Raw genomic sequence first — 13,768 nt, 5'->3', positions numbered from 1 at the left:
TTGGCAGCGAAGAGCTGAATTGCAGTCAATCTAAAAAAATTGCAAAAATAATTCCATAAACAAATCAATGGTGAAAATGTGTGATAAATGCCATTGTGAGGAAGGAGGGAGAGTCACGATCAGCCACAAATAGGTGAAAGCCACTAGAGCCTTGGTCAGGGACAGAGTAATACAGATTTGGACTTGGCGCAATGATGACTGTGGTCAGCAGCACAACTTTTCTTTGTAGCCGGTAGCTAGCCAGCTCCTCCCTGACCACCACCAACTGGAGAGCTCACCACACATGGGTAATAGTCTGAAGTAGTACTCCCCAGCATCTGCAAACATCCTCTGCCATCTCAATTGTCCTCTCTGGGCTATTTCTTAGGGCTTCTCTGTTCAACCTCAACCTCGCATTTAAATAAAAAAAATCTGGTTAGCCAGCTTGCTATCCAAACCAACCATCCAACCATTTGACTTGCTTGACAGTTTTGAAACACCGTGGTGGTTTCAGACCAAAATAATTGTTTTGTCAATTCTTAAAACAAAACGTTAAAAAAATGCTATAAAAAAAACAAATATGTACTGCAGAGAGATGACTCATAGCCTCCTCACTGCGCTCCACCCATTACATGTAAGGGAACAACACTCTGCAGACCACACTGGAAGACAGAGTGCATTTGGAAAGTAATCAAACCCCTTCACCTTTTCCAAATTTTCCAAATTTTTACATTTATTCTAAAATTGATTAAATACATATTTTTTTCAGTCTACACACAATGCCCCATAATGACAAAGAAAACCCCTTTTTTTTGCACATTTATTCCCCCCAAAAAACAGAACTATTACATTTACATAAGTATTCAGACCCTTTACTCAATACTTTGTTGTGTATGACGGTACACGCTTGGCACACCTGTATTTGGGGAGTTTCTCCCATTCTTCTCTGCAGATCATATCAAGCTCTGTCAGGTTGGATGGGAAGCGTCTCTGCACAGATGTTCAATCGGGTTCAAGTCCGGGTGCTGGCTGGGCCACTCAAGTACATTCAGAGACTTGTCCCGAAGCCACTCCTGCGTTGTCTTGGCTGTGTTTAGTGTTTAGTGTCAGGAAAATAACCTCACACTCAACGTCAACAAAACTAAGGAGATGATTGTGGACTTCAGGAAACAGCAGAGGGAACACCCCCCTATCCACATCGATGGAACAGTAGTGGAGAGGGTAGTAAGTTGTAAGTTCCTCGGCATACACATCACAGACAAACTGAATTGGTCCACTCACACAGACAGCATCGTGAAGAAGGCGCAGCAGCGCCTCTTCAACCTCAGGAGGCTGAAGAAATTCGGCTTGTCACCAAAAGCACTCACAAACTTCTACAGATGCACAATCGAGAGCATCCTGGCGGGCTGTATCACCGCCTGGTACGGCAACTGCTCCGCCCACAAACGTAAGGCTCTCCAGAGGGTAGTGAGGTCTGCACAACGCATCACCGGGGGCAAACTACCTGCCCTCCAGGACACCTACACCACCCGATGTTACAGGAAGGCCATAAAGATCATCAAGGACAACAACCACCCGAGCCACTGCCTGTTCACCCCGCTATCATCCAGAAGGCGAGGTCAGTACAGGTGCATCAAAGCTGGGACCGAGAGACTGAAAAACAGCTTCTATATCAAGGCCATCAGAAAGATAACTTTCTGAGTCAAAATGCAAGCCAAGATATATCGCTCAGATTTATTTACACATGACTATGCAACATTAACCAATTAAAAAGCAATGAGGTTTGTGCACTAGGCTATCATCCCAACATATTATCATTGCATATTAACTACGCTTCTCAGATCATTTTTAAATGATATAAAAAAATAATTGGGTATGTCATCACACTGGTAATAGATCATTTGTTGTTTTACTTGTGAGGCACAGCTAAGTGAGCATAATAATGTGTTTCTTATTTTTTTTACAAGACTGATGGACTGCATCAGTCTGAGAGGAGGGAGGGAGCAGAGGTGAGGCTGTCTTTCACCCAACTCACACTCCCTCCGTCCTCCTTCCCTCCACTGAGAAAAGGGGATACAGTCTTCCAGCTGTCTCATGCACCAATTAATGTTGTTACTGCTATGACCAGAGAAAGTGAAATATTCCTCGATATTAAAAAAGATAATAATAAAAACAGAAGGAATTATCGGAAGGAATACTTTGCTATACTCCTTCAATGCAGCTGCAGTGCTGGTGGTTTATAAAGCTTATAGGTGTTGAACCAAGTGCTGACAGTGCTGAATAACAACTTAAACATGAACTTACTGTACACATAAAAACAGCAGCTCTTTGCTGTTTTTGTTGAGTCTCTAGTCATGTTATAAAAAGTTTTGAAATCCCACAGTATACACTTTGCTGTGGATTCAAGTTTGTTTTTACAGTCTATGGCTCGAGGAAACTGTGCAGACATAGTGATCTGAGCTATCTGATTGGCCAGTGGTAGCCCTATAGGTGCACTTGATTAGCTCTCTGGGCCTGCCGGGTAGGCAGAGTTCTACCTTCGGACACATGAAATGGTTAAAAATGGGAACACTTTGCCTTCCCGGCTTAGGGCTGCTGTCGCCCCATAGCACTCACTTCTGTCATCATGAAGTGCTTTGAGAGACTAGTCAAGGATCATATCACCTCCACCTTACCTGCCAGCCTAGACCCACTTCAATTTGCATACCACCCCAATATGTTCACAGATGATACAATCTCCATCACACCGCACACTGCCCTATCCAATCTGGACAAGAGTAATACCTATGTAAGAATGCTGTTCATCGTCTACAGCTCAGCATTCAACACCATAGTACCCTCAAAGTTCATAAATAAGCTTGAGGCCCTGGGTCTCAACCCTAACCTGTGCAATTGGGTCCTGGACTATCTGACGGGCCGCCCCCCAGGTGGTGAAGGTAGAAAACAACATCTCCACTTCGCTGATCCTCAATAATGGGGCTCCACAAGGGTGCGTGCTCAGCCACCTCCTGTACTCCCTGTTCACCCATGACTGTTGAGGGCACTCGGAGTGTGATGTCAGGAAAACAACCTCTCACTCAATGTCAACAAACAAAGGAGATGATTGTGAACTTCAGGAAACAGCAGAGGGAGCACCCCCCTATTCACATTGACGGGACAGCAGTGGAGAAGGTGGAAAGTTTTAAGTTCCTCATCGTACACATCACGGACAAACTGAAATGGTCCACCCACATAGACAGTGTGGTGAAGAAGGCGTAACAGCGCCTCTCAAACATCTGGAGGCTGAAGAAATGTGGCTTGTCACCTAAAACCTGCACAAACTTTTACAGATGCAAAATTGAGAGCATCCTGTCGGGCTGTATCACCGGACGACAACTGCACCACCTACAACCACATTACTCTCCTGAGGGTGGATTGGTATGCACAACGCATCACCAGGTGCAAACTACCTTCCCTCCAGGACACCTATAACACACAATGTCAAAGGAAGTGTCACAGGAAGGCCAAAAATATCATCAAGGACAACAACCACCTGTCACGCCTTGGTCTTAGTATTTTGTGTTTTCTTTAATTATTTGTTCAGGCCAGGGTGTGACATGGGTTTATTGTGTTGTTGTATTGGGTTTTTTGTAGGCATTGGGATTGTGGCTGATTAGGGGTGTGTCTAGCATAGGCTTGGCTGCCTGAGGCGGTTCTCAATCAGAGTCAGGTGATTCTCGTTGTCTCTGATTGGGAACCATATTTACGTAGCCTGGGTTTCACTGTGTGTTTGTGGGTGATTGTTCCTGTCTCTGTGTAGTGTTCACCAGATAGGCTGTAATAGGTTTTCGCGTTCCGTTTGTTGTTTTGTTTATATATATATTGTTATTTCATGTATTGTTATTTTTTCATTAAAGAACATGAGTAACCACCACGCTGCAATTCGGTCCGACTCTCCTTCAAAAGACGAACGGCGTTACACCACCCGAGCCACTGCCTGTTCACCCCGCTACAATCCAGAAGGCAAGGTCAGTACAGGTGCATCAAAGCTGGGACCAAGAGACTGAAAAACAGCTTCTATATCAAGGCCATCAGAACATTAAACAGCCATCACTGGAACAGAGGCTGCTGCCTACATACAGACCCGAAATCATTGGCCACTTAAATAAATGGATCACTAGTCACTTTAATAATGCCACTTTAATAATGTTAACATATCTTGTATTACCCATCTCATATGTATATACTGTATTCTATACCATCTATTGCAACTTGCCTATGCCCCTCGCTCATCCATATAATTATATGTACATATTCTTATTCCATCCCTTTACTTAGATTTGTGTGTATTAGGTAGTTGTAGTGGAATTGTTAGATTACTTGTTAGATATTACTGCACTGTTGGAACTAGAAGCACAAGCATTTCACTACACTCGCATTAACATCTGCTCACCATGTGTATGTGACCAATAAAATTAGATTTGTGCACCTACCGCTAACAGTGCGAAACAAATGTAAAAAATAGGAACGCATTGCTTTTATCGTTGGGTTTTTTCCGAAACGTTTGGTGTGTTTTCCTTCATTTTCCCCTTCTCTCGCCACCACTCACTGTGTCCATTTTGGCTGCTGTGGGCATTAGGCTTCCTCTGTCTGCTGGGAGATAGGGAAGCATGTAAGTAGTCTGGGTAGACATTTGACTAGGTGTTCAGGAGTCTTATGGCTTGGAGATAGAAGCTGTTTAGAAGCCTCTTGGACCTAGAACAGTCTATGACTAGGGCCTTCCTCTCACACCACCTGGTATAGAGGTCCTGGATGGCAGGTAGCTTGGCCACCGTGACGTACTGGGCTGTACATACTACCCTCTGTAGTGCCTTGCTGATCAGGCCTACCACTGTTGTGTCATCGGCAAACTTTATGATGGTGTTGGAGTCGTACCTGGCTGTGTAGTCATGAGTGAACAGGGAGTACAGGAGGGGACTGAGCACGCACCCCTGAGGGGCCCCCGTGTTGAGGATCAGCGTGGCATATGTGTTGTTACCTACCCTTACCACCTGGGGGCGGCCAACAGGAAGTCCAGGACCCAGTTGCAGAGGGAGGTGTTTAGTCCCAGGGTCCTTAGCTTAGTGATGAGATTTTGAGGGCACTATGGTGTTGAACACTGAGCTGTAGTCAATGAATACCGTTCTCACATAGGTGTTCCTTTTGTCCAGGTGTGAAAGGACAGTGTGGAGTGCATCTGTGGATCTGTTGGGGCGGTGTGCAAATTGGAGTGGGCCTAGGGTTTCTGGGATAATGGTGTTGATGTGAGACATGACCAGCCTTTCAAAGCACTTCATAGCTACAGACGTGAGTGCTATGAGTCGCTAGGTTACCTTAGTGTTCTTGGGCACAGGGACTATGGTGGTCAGCTTAATGAAATAACAGGATGTATGGCTTTCCCAGACATTTCAGATAATCACATAATATCCCTGCTGGATTGTAGCCGTACTGTAATACAGCTAATGGTCTGTAATTTGGGAGCTGTAGTGGGTCCTGGTGGTTTACTTTGTCCTTGTGATGGTGACTGGGGTTATGGGTGATGAAAGACAATTGGACCACAGCTGCACTCTCCCAAAAACACCCTAAACGTACACCTCCCACTCAACATTGACCACCGTGGCTGATTTCCCATCACCCCCTGGGCGCTGACAACCGACTCATAACATTGCGGTTTCCTCGCATCTACCCCTATGCCGTCTCCAAGACAACCAGTTATATACAGTAAACACTGAAGTGTCAAAACATGATTCGCTGGGGATCTATGAAGAGCAGAGATACAAGGGGGTCTGTAACTTGACTAATTTGACCACTTTTAGGACTAATATGTTTATATTTTTCTGAGATTAATTGAACTAGCAAGGGGGAAAGTTATAGCGGAGTAAAAACTGTTAGCATTGAGATGGTGGGCTTCCAGTTGGTCGTCTGCCAACCTTCCAAAGTCTGGCTTTTCCTTTATGTTTAATTTACAGACTGTTTACTCACCAACTCTCTTTCCACCTTCCGTACATGTATCTCTGAATAGAACCCAGTTGACAAGAGTCCATGTATAAGCCTCCTTTACAGTATGGATGTGGGTGGGGTTTTGCTCTGTGCAACAAAAGATAATAGCCATTCTTTCATGACAATAACGAGCTAATATGGCTGTAGAACATCAAGTTGACATCAGTTTGACCAATTCAAAAACAAGTGAAAGCCCTCTGACATTGGAGCCATATTCGAGCAATTGCGAAGTATAGGTGGAATGCTAAAAATGAAATTCTGACAATTCACTCCAGAACACAATAACATATTCTCCAAAGGATGAAAGGCAATATGTTTTTTTTTATGAAGCTCAGAGCATGTAGGGCAATGCAGCTAACGTTTTGGCATTACATGTCAAATTGGAATTTGGAACCGACTCGCTTATTGTCTTTCTACAGGCTGGCCCATGACATTTAACTATGGCAGATTGGGATATATTTTTATGATAGGCAGTCTGACAATGTTTACCCCAATACCCTGTAATATTGTTTTTGTTGCAAACAAAGTGCTACTGCACAGGTACAAAGCTAATTAAATAAGGACAAGTGCAACCAAATATATTGTTGATTAACACATTTCCTCTTTCTTTCTTTGCATTCTTGACTGAACACCTGCCTGGGCATTATGCAGCTATGCAACTTCCTGTTCTCTATGAGCCCTCAATGTAACCTAACCAGCCTGAACGAAGATGAAGTCATCCCTGACCCCTGTCTTGGCTGTCACCACGGAACTGAGAACCTAAGAAGCCTTTCACTCTCCAGGTCAGACAGAAACCTGCTTGCCCCTCCATCCGCGTCCACATTCCTCAGGGTCTGTTAACTTCACATTCTTGACCAGCCGCTTGATGCCTCAGGAGACCTGCCCCACTGGCCCACCACCTAGCCATCCCGACCCCCATCCCGACCCCCATCCTCTCCCCCTCGTCTCCCATCCCTCTTCTATGGGCTTGTGGTTAGTGATCCAACTACATCAGTCTGGTTACATAACCAGCTGTATAAATATTGCACGTGCTACAGCTATCTCCATATTGTTTTTTTCTGGGCTATTTATACTTCAGGGGCTGCCTGGCTAGAGATGGTGAAAGAGGGAAGCGAGGAAGATGAGAGTGTACACAGTAACTGTCAAGAAAGATAAATTGGGCAGCTCAATCAAATCTTTCCTGTCAGCCAGACAATAACTCCATCTCTGATAGCCTCGTCAGACCCAGGTATGAACTGGTAGCCTCATCATGCATGCTATATTTACCGATAATGAGTGCGTGGCATTTCTCTTGAAACCTCAGTGATAATGATTGTTACAGTAAACTTTACAGTTCACTGAGAAAACCACTTAATGCTGACCATATTTAATTGTGGTGAAAGATTAACCCCAAGCTTTTTCGTGATCCTCTTGTGAGCACTCGTGCTAAACTGATGTTTTCTTCAGAAAGGAACTTGATCTTTCTACCACGTTTTGTTATCCTCCATTTAATCACACACAGACAAATATTTTGAGTCACTGAATTACTGAAGTCAGGTAGTAATAATAGTTTGGGGGGGGTGCTTATATTTGAACTGTTACACACAAATGTGTTTTTTTGCATATCGCAACTGCCCCTGAGACACCCGCAGGGAGTGGGGTCACGGTCACCATTGTACAGCGCCCTTGGAACAATTAGGTTTAAGTGCCTTGCTTAAGGGAACAGTGACAGATTTCCTCAACTTGTCAGTTACAGTACTGAAACCAGCAACCTTTCGGTTACTGGCCCAACACTCTAACCTTGAGGCTACAGCCGCTCTGGGTCTAAGAATGTAATGTTTTGGTAATTTGAAGCAATTAATAATTGACCAAATGTAGCTCTAGTCTTAGGCTATACCCCCTGCTAACAACTCAAACAAGTGTTCTGTGCGTGTGTGTGTGTGTGTGCACCTGGACCTGCGTGTGTGTGTGTGCACCTGGACCTGCGTGTGTGTGTGTGTGCACCTGGACCTGCGTGTGTGTGTGTGTGCACCTGGACCTGCGTGTGTGTGTGTGTGCACCTGGACCTGCGTGTGTGTGTGTGTGTGCACCTGGACCTGCGCGTGTGTGTGTGTGTGTGTACACCTGGACCTGCGTGTGTGTGCACCTGGACCTGCGTGTGTGTGTGTGTGTGTACACCTGGACCTGCGTGTGTGTGTGTGTGTGTACACCTGGACCTGCGTGTGTGTGTGTACACCTGGACCTGCGTGTGTGTGTGTGTGTGTGTGTGTGTGCACCTGGACCTGCGTGTGTGTGTGTGTGTGTACACCTGGACCTGCGTGTGTGTGTGTGTGTGTGTGCACCTGGACCTGCGTGTGTGTGTGTGTGTGTGCACCTGGACCTGCGTGTGTTTTCTTGTGTCTGTATAACTTTTTGTTTTTATTTGTTGTATTTATTTATTTTTTCAATCGTTAGTTTTGTGTTTTGTTGTTTGCTTTTTTTTCTATACACTGTAACCTCTTTGAGATGGAACTGTATGTTCTAGGTGTGTTAACCTGTCTGTGGAGTCTCATTATTGCAGCGTGCCATTTGTATACTTTCTCATGTCTGCCACAAAAATAAAAGCAGTGGAAAGAGCCCAATAATAACGTATTTTCTCTGTTGTCCAGACGCTAGATTGGACCAAGAGCCAATGAATAAATCCACTTATTCTCCCCCCTCAGGCTAGACTATATATAGCTCCGTCTGCATATGATTAGTTATGCTGTTAAAGTGAAAACACACCAAAAACGCTAATTTCCACCCACCAAGAAGAGAGAAAAAAATAACAACATATTTTCCATTCACACATCAAGGGCTAGACGGCATATATAAACTGAAAGCTAACATTTTGGGGTTTGTTTATTTTTCTCTGAAGTATTTCATTGTGGCACCTCTTCACAAAAATAACCCACTTTTACATTTTAAATTCATCTAGAATCTGATAGAATGTTCAAATTTCATGTACTAAGGTTCATATTTGTGTTATTTAAGCCATTGTGTAAAATAGGTCATTTTAACAAGTCAAATCCAACATTTTAAATTCTGACAGCACGGGCCTGAACCATTATGACCTGTTGTTAGAGATGGAAAAGAAATATATTTTGTTCTCCAAGAGCATATGAATGGTGGTTTTGTTATGATTTAGCTTTGGCCATTTATGTAAAAAAAATGTACAAAAATACTTGTGAAAAGCTCAAAATATGAGGTCAATAAAATTCCATCCTGGCCTCCAGGATTTGTCTGGAATGTGTCACTGCTTGGATAGTAACTTTATCTCTGCACTTTTTACTAGCTTTGACAATTTCTTGGCAAATAACAACTTTTAAATCGATTGAATATGTGAGTCATTAAACACATTCTCAGAAAAGACCAAAATACACCATTGTCCAAAAATAGTCATTTTCAGGACTTTTTAATAGTTACGGGCTTAGTTGTGGATTCTCTCCTTGCGTTGGCCTGGTGTTGGCCTATCGTCGCAGGTCTGTTTGTTCTGTCCTGCCAACTACTATGGTCATTGTAACGCCATAGGCGTTGGCGAGACAGCACAAACAGATCTGGGACCAGGCTAGGTATTATCCTGCCCCCCTCTCACATGACTATGGTGACACTATTTACCAGAATGCTGCATCCACTACACTTACACCTTTGGATCCAGTCTACCATAGCGCCCTTCATTTTATTACAGGTGACAGTTTTAATACTCATTACTGCATCCTGTATCAGAAGGTCGGCTGGACCTCACAAAAGGCCGTCGATCACTTCATTACTCCTTTTTTTTTTTTACAAACTCTACTCCACAAGCTTCCAACATACCTCACTTCTCTGCTGAAATATAAAAATACAAGAGACCAAACTCGTTTGCAGGGTTGGTTAACTCAAGGACCCGCTTATCTCCACAAGGTAAATCCACCTTAAGTTTTAAATGCACCACAATTATGGAATACCTTACAAAACAAATTACACCTTGATACCCTGCTGCCGATAAGGCAGTTTAAAACTCTGTTGTTAAATGAGTGCACTGAAGTGTGCAGTTGTTTCAGTTCATTATTAAAACTTGTTATAATAACCTGATGTAATGTATTTAGGGCTGTTGAGTAGTTTATATTTTTCTTGTTGCTGTATTGGATGTAATTACTGTCCTCAGGGCACCATTTGAAATGAGACATTGGTCTCAATTGGGTTCCCCTGACTAAATCTAAGTTAATAAAACACAAAACCATTCCTTCACTAGAAGGCTAATCAGACCAGCCGTGCTGGTCAGTCCTGTTCCTTGAACCCAGGCATGTGGGTGGACACCCCAAGAGGAGGGAGGGACAGAGAGACTCACCCCAGGAAGCCAAAGATGGATATATTCACCTGGGAAGAGAAAAGAACAACAAAGGATAGGATAAGGAAGAGGAAGGATATGACATGGAGGAGAGAGAAAGGAAGGACTAGAGGATGAAGAAGAAGGGAAGAGGAGAAGGGGAATATAGAGAAGGGAGATTATAAGAGGGCAAGAGAAGAAATAGGATGAAAATAGATCATGAGTGCAGGGGAAATAACTCAGAGATGAGAGAGAGAGAGGGAAAATGGTAAATTGGTGAGAGAGAGGGCCAATGGCTTTATTTAACCTACCCAGACCCTCTTTGGTTCGGTCTAGTTGGCAGAGGGTGACGCACAACAATACTCAAATTCAATTCAAGCTAGCAGGAAAAACATGAGAGGAGTCCCAGGGTAGTAGAGTGATCTGCAGGCCCTGTGACTGGAACCCTAATGGAAGAAATGTAGAGTGGGCAGCCAAGCGAGGAATAAACTCAGGGGAAGTAGAGTTGAAAAGCATGAGCTTTCTGTGTATGTGTGTGTACTACATTATGCATGGTCTTATTCAGCGGTAGTATGATTTCCTGTTAGCAATCATTACTCTTGTTTCTCTGAGTAAAATGTTAAATACAGGGGGTCTTAACAGCATCTTTCATCTGTCAAGGCCTTATTGCTTAAATGGCCAGGCATTGGATTTCCGGTTTATTTCAGGGTCCACAAGGCTCTAGTGATAGCATTTATAAGGAACATGAAAGCACTTGTATCATGGGTATTCCCCCCACCCTCCTCTATTCTTAAACTCTTGTATTCATGACCCCCTTCTTAAGGATACTTTATAGGAAGCATTAAGTGGAATCATTATCCTGGAATGTTTCGTAACTTTATTTCCTGGGGGAAACCAGGAATGTTTTGACAAGCTTTTTAGGGGGGTTTCATAACTTTCTGACACATCATTGGTTGTTTTGTTCTCGATGGGGATTTAACATATTTTTGTGTTTGGATAGATTACAATAAAAGGGCACTCTTCTCATTACAGTAGATCCCTGGCCATGTTGGCATTGTCATGTAGGCACAGATCTTGGATTAGCTTATCCTTTTTAAAATGTAACCTTCCCATTAGGCACCATTTTTTTATATACACTACCATTCCATGAAAACATACATGAAATGAGTTGCAAAATGAATAGGAAATATAGTCAAGATGTTGATCAGTTTATAAATAATGATTTTTAATTGAAATAATAATTGTGTCCTTCAAACTTTGCTTTCGTCAAATAATCCACCATTTGCAGCAATTACAGCCTTGCAGACATTTGGCATTCTAGTTAATTTGTTGAGATAACCTGAAGAGATTTCACCCCATGCTTCCTGAAGCACCTCCCACAAGTTGGATTGGCTTGATGGGCACTTCTTGCGTATCATACGGTCAAGCTGCTCCCACAACAGCTCAATAGGGTTCAGATCCGGTGACTGTGATGGCGACTCCATTATAGACAGAATACCAGCAGACTGCTTCTTCCCTCAATAGTTATTGCATAGTTTGGAGCTGTGCTTTGGGTCATTGTCCTGTTGTAGGAGGAAATTGGCTCCAATTTAGCGGCATCCACAGGGTATGGCATGGTGTTGCAAATGGAGTGATAGCCTTCCTTCTTCAAGATCCCTTTTAACCATGTACAAATCTCCCACTTTACCACCACCAAAGCACCCTCAGACCATCACATTGCCTCAGATGGCGTCAAGCACTCCTCCAGCATCTTTTAATTTTTTCTGCATCTCACAAATATTCTTCTTTGTGATCCAAACACTGCTAACTTAGATATGTCTGTTCATACCACTTCTTTCCAATCTTCCTCTGTCCAGTGTATTCTTTTGCCCATCTTAATCTTTTATTTTTATTGTCCAGTCTGAGATATATATTTTTCTTTGCATCTCTGCCTAGAAGGCCAGCATCCCGGAGTCGACTCTTCACTGTTGACGTTGAGACTGTTGTTTTGCGAGGACTATTTAATGAAGCTGCCAGTTGAGGACTTGTGAGGCGTCTGTTTCTCAAACTAGACACTCTAATGTACTTGTCCCCTTGCTCAGTTGTGCACCGGGGCCTCCCGCTCCTCTTTCTATTCTGGTTAGGGCGAGTTTGCACTGTTCTGTGAAGGGAGTAGTACACAGAATTGTACGAGATATTCAGTTTCTTGGCAATTTCTCACATGGAATAACCTTCATTTCTCAGAACAAGAATAGACTGATGAGTTTCAGATTACAGGCCATTTTGAGCCTGTAATCGAACCCACAAATGCTGACTCCAGATAACCAACTAGTCTAAAGAAGGCCAATTGAATTGCTTCTTTAATCAGCACAAAGGTTTCAGCTATGCTAACATAATTGCAAAGGGGTTTTCTAATGATCAATTAGTCTTTTAAAATGATAAACTTGGATTAGCTAACACAACTGGCCATTGGAACACAGGAGTGATAGTTGCTGATAATGGGCCTCTGTACGCCTATGTAAATATTCCATTAAAAATCTGCCGTTTCCAGCTACAATAGTCATGTACAACATTTACAATATCTACACTGTATTTCTGATCAATTTGATGTTATTTTAATGTAGAAAAAAAAGATTTTCCTTCAAAAACAAGGACATTTCTAAGTGACCCCAAACTTTTGAATGGTTGTGGATATATCTGATCAGTTTTACCTTCCTCCTACCCTTCTAGATGTTTCCACACAAGGCTGTGCAGAAACAAAATCAGCGCCATGCAGAGTCAACACACTTCCCGCCTCTCACCTCCCCAGAGCCACACACACTACACTGTACACTACTGAGGTCTGATCCCCATTAACCCTCCATTAAGCCTTATGACTGCTAATGACACCTAATGACCTAATGAGAGGCCTGGAATAGCACCAGGCTCCCTGGCTTCATACCCTCCATACCATACTATTACTATCCCACCACAGAGCCACATGCCTGGGCTAGGGGCCTGGGCTAGAGACCCAGCCTACCTCTGGGTTGTGTATGCAGGCTAAGGGATAATGCAAAGCTCCTCGGGATTGGAAATAGCTCCTGTTAGAGGACAGGTTGATAGTTGCACGAGACAAATAAAAAGTGATTTATAAGTGTGTGTGTGTGTGTGTGTGTGTGTGTGTGTGTGTGTGTGTGTGTGTGTGTGTGTGTGTGTGTGTGTGTGTGTGTGTGTGTGTGCGCGCACACATGCGTGTGGGCGTGCATGAGTATGTACAGTACATGTTGGCATGCAAATCTCAGATGGACCATCAAGGTTATTTAATTGTTATTTTTAGAACCATACATCAAAACATTACAACTCTGCATTTATTATCTATCCTGTTGCCTAGTCACTTTGTTTGTAGGTATATGTACATATCTACCTCAATTACCTCGTACCCCTGCACATTGACTTGGTACTGGTACCCCATGTATATGTAAGTTATTATTACTCCTTTATTCTGGC

Source organism: Oncorhynchus kisutch, linkage group LG23 (assembly GCF_002021735.2).
Source record: "Oncorhynchus kisutch isolate 150728-3 linkage group LG23, Okis_V2, whole genome shotgun sequence".
NCBI classification, from domain to species: Eukaryota; Metazoa; Chordata; class Actinopteri; order Salmoniformes; family Salmonidae; genus Oncorhynchus; species Oncorhynchus kisutch.
Note: the sequence above shows the minus strand (reverse complement) of the source record.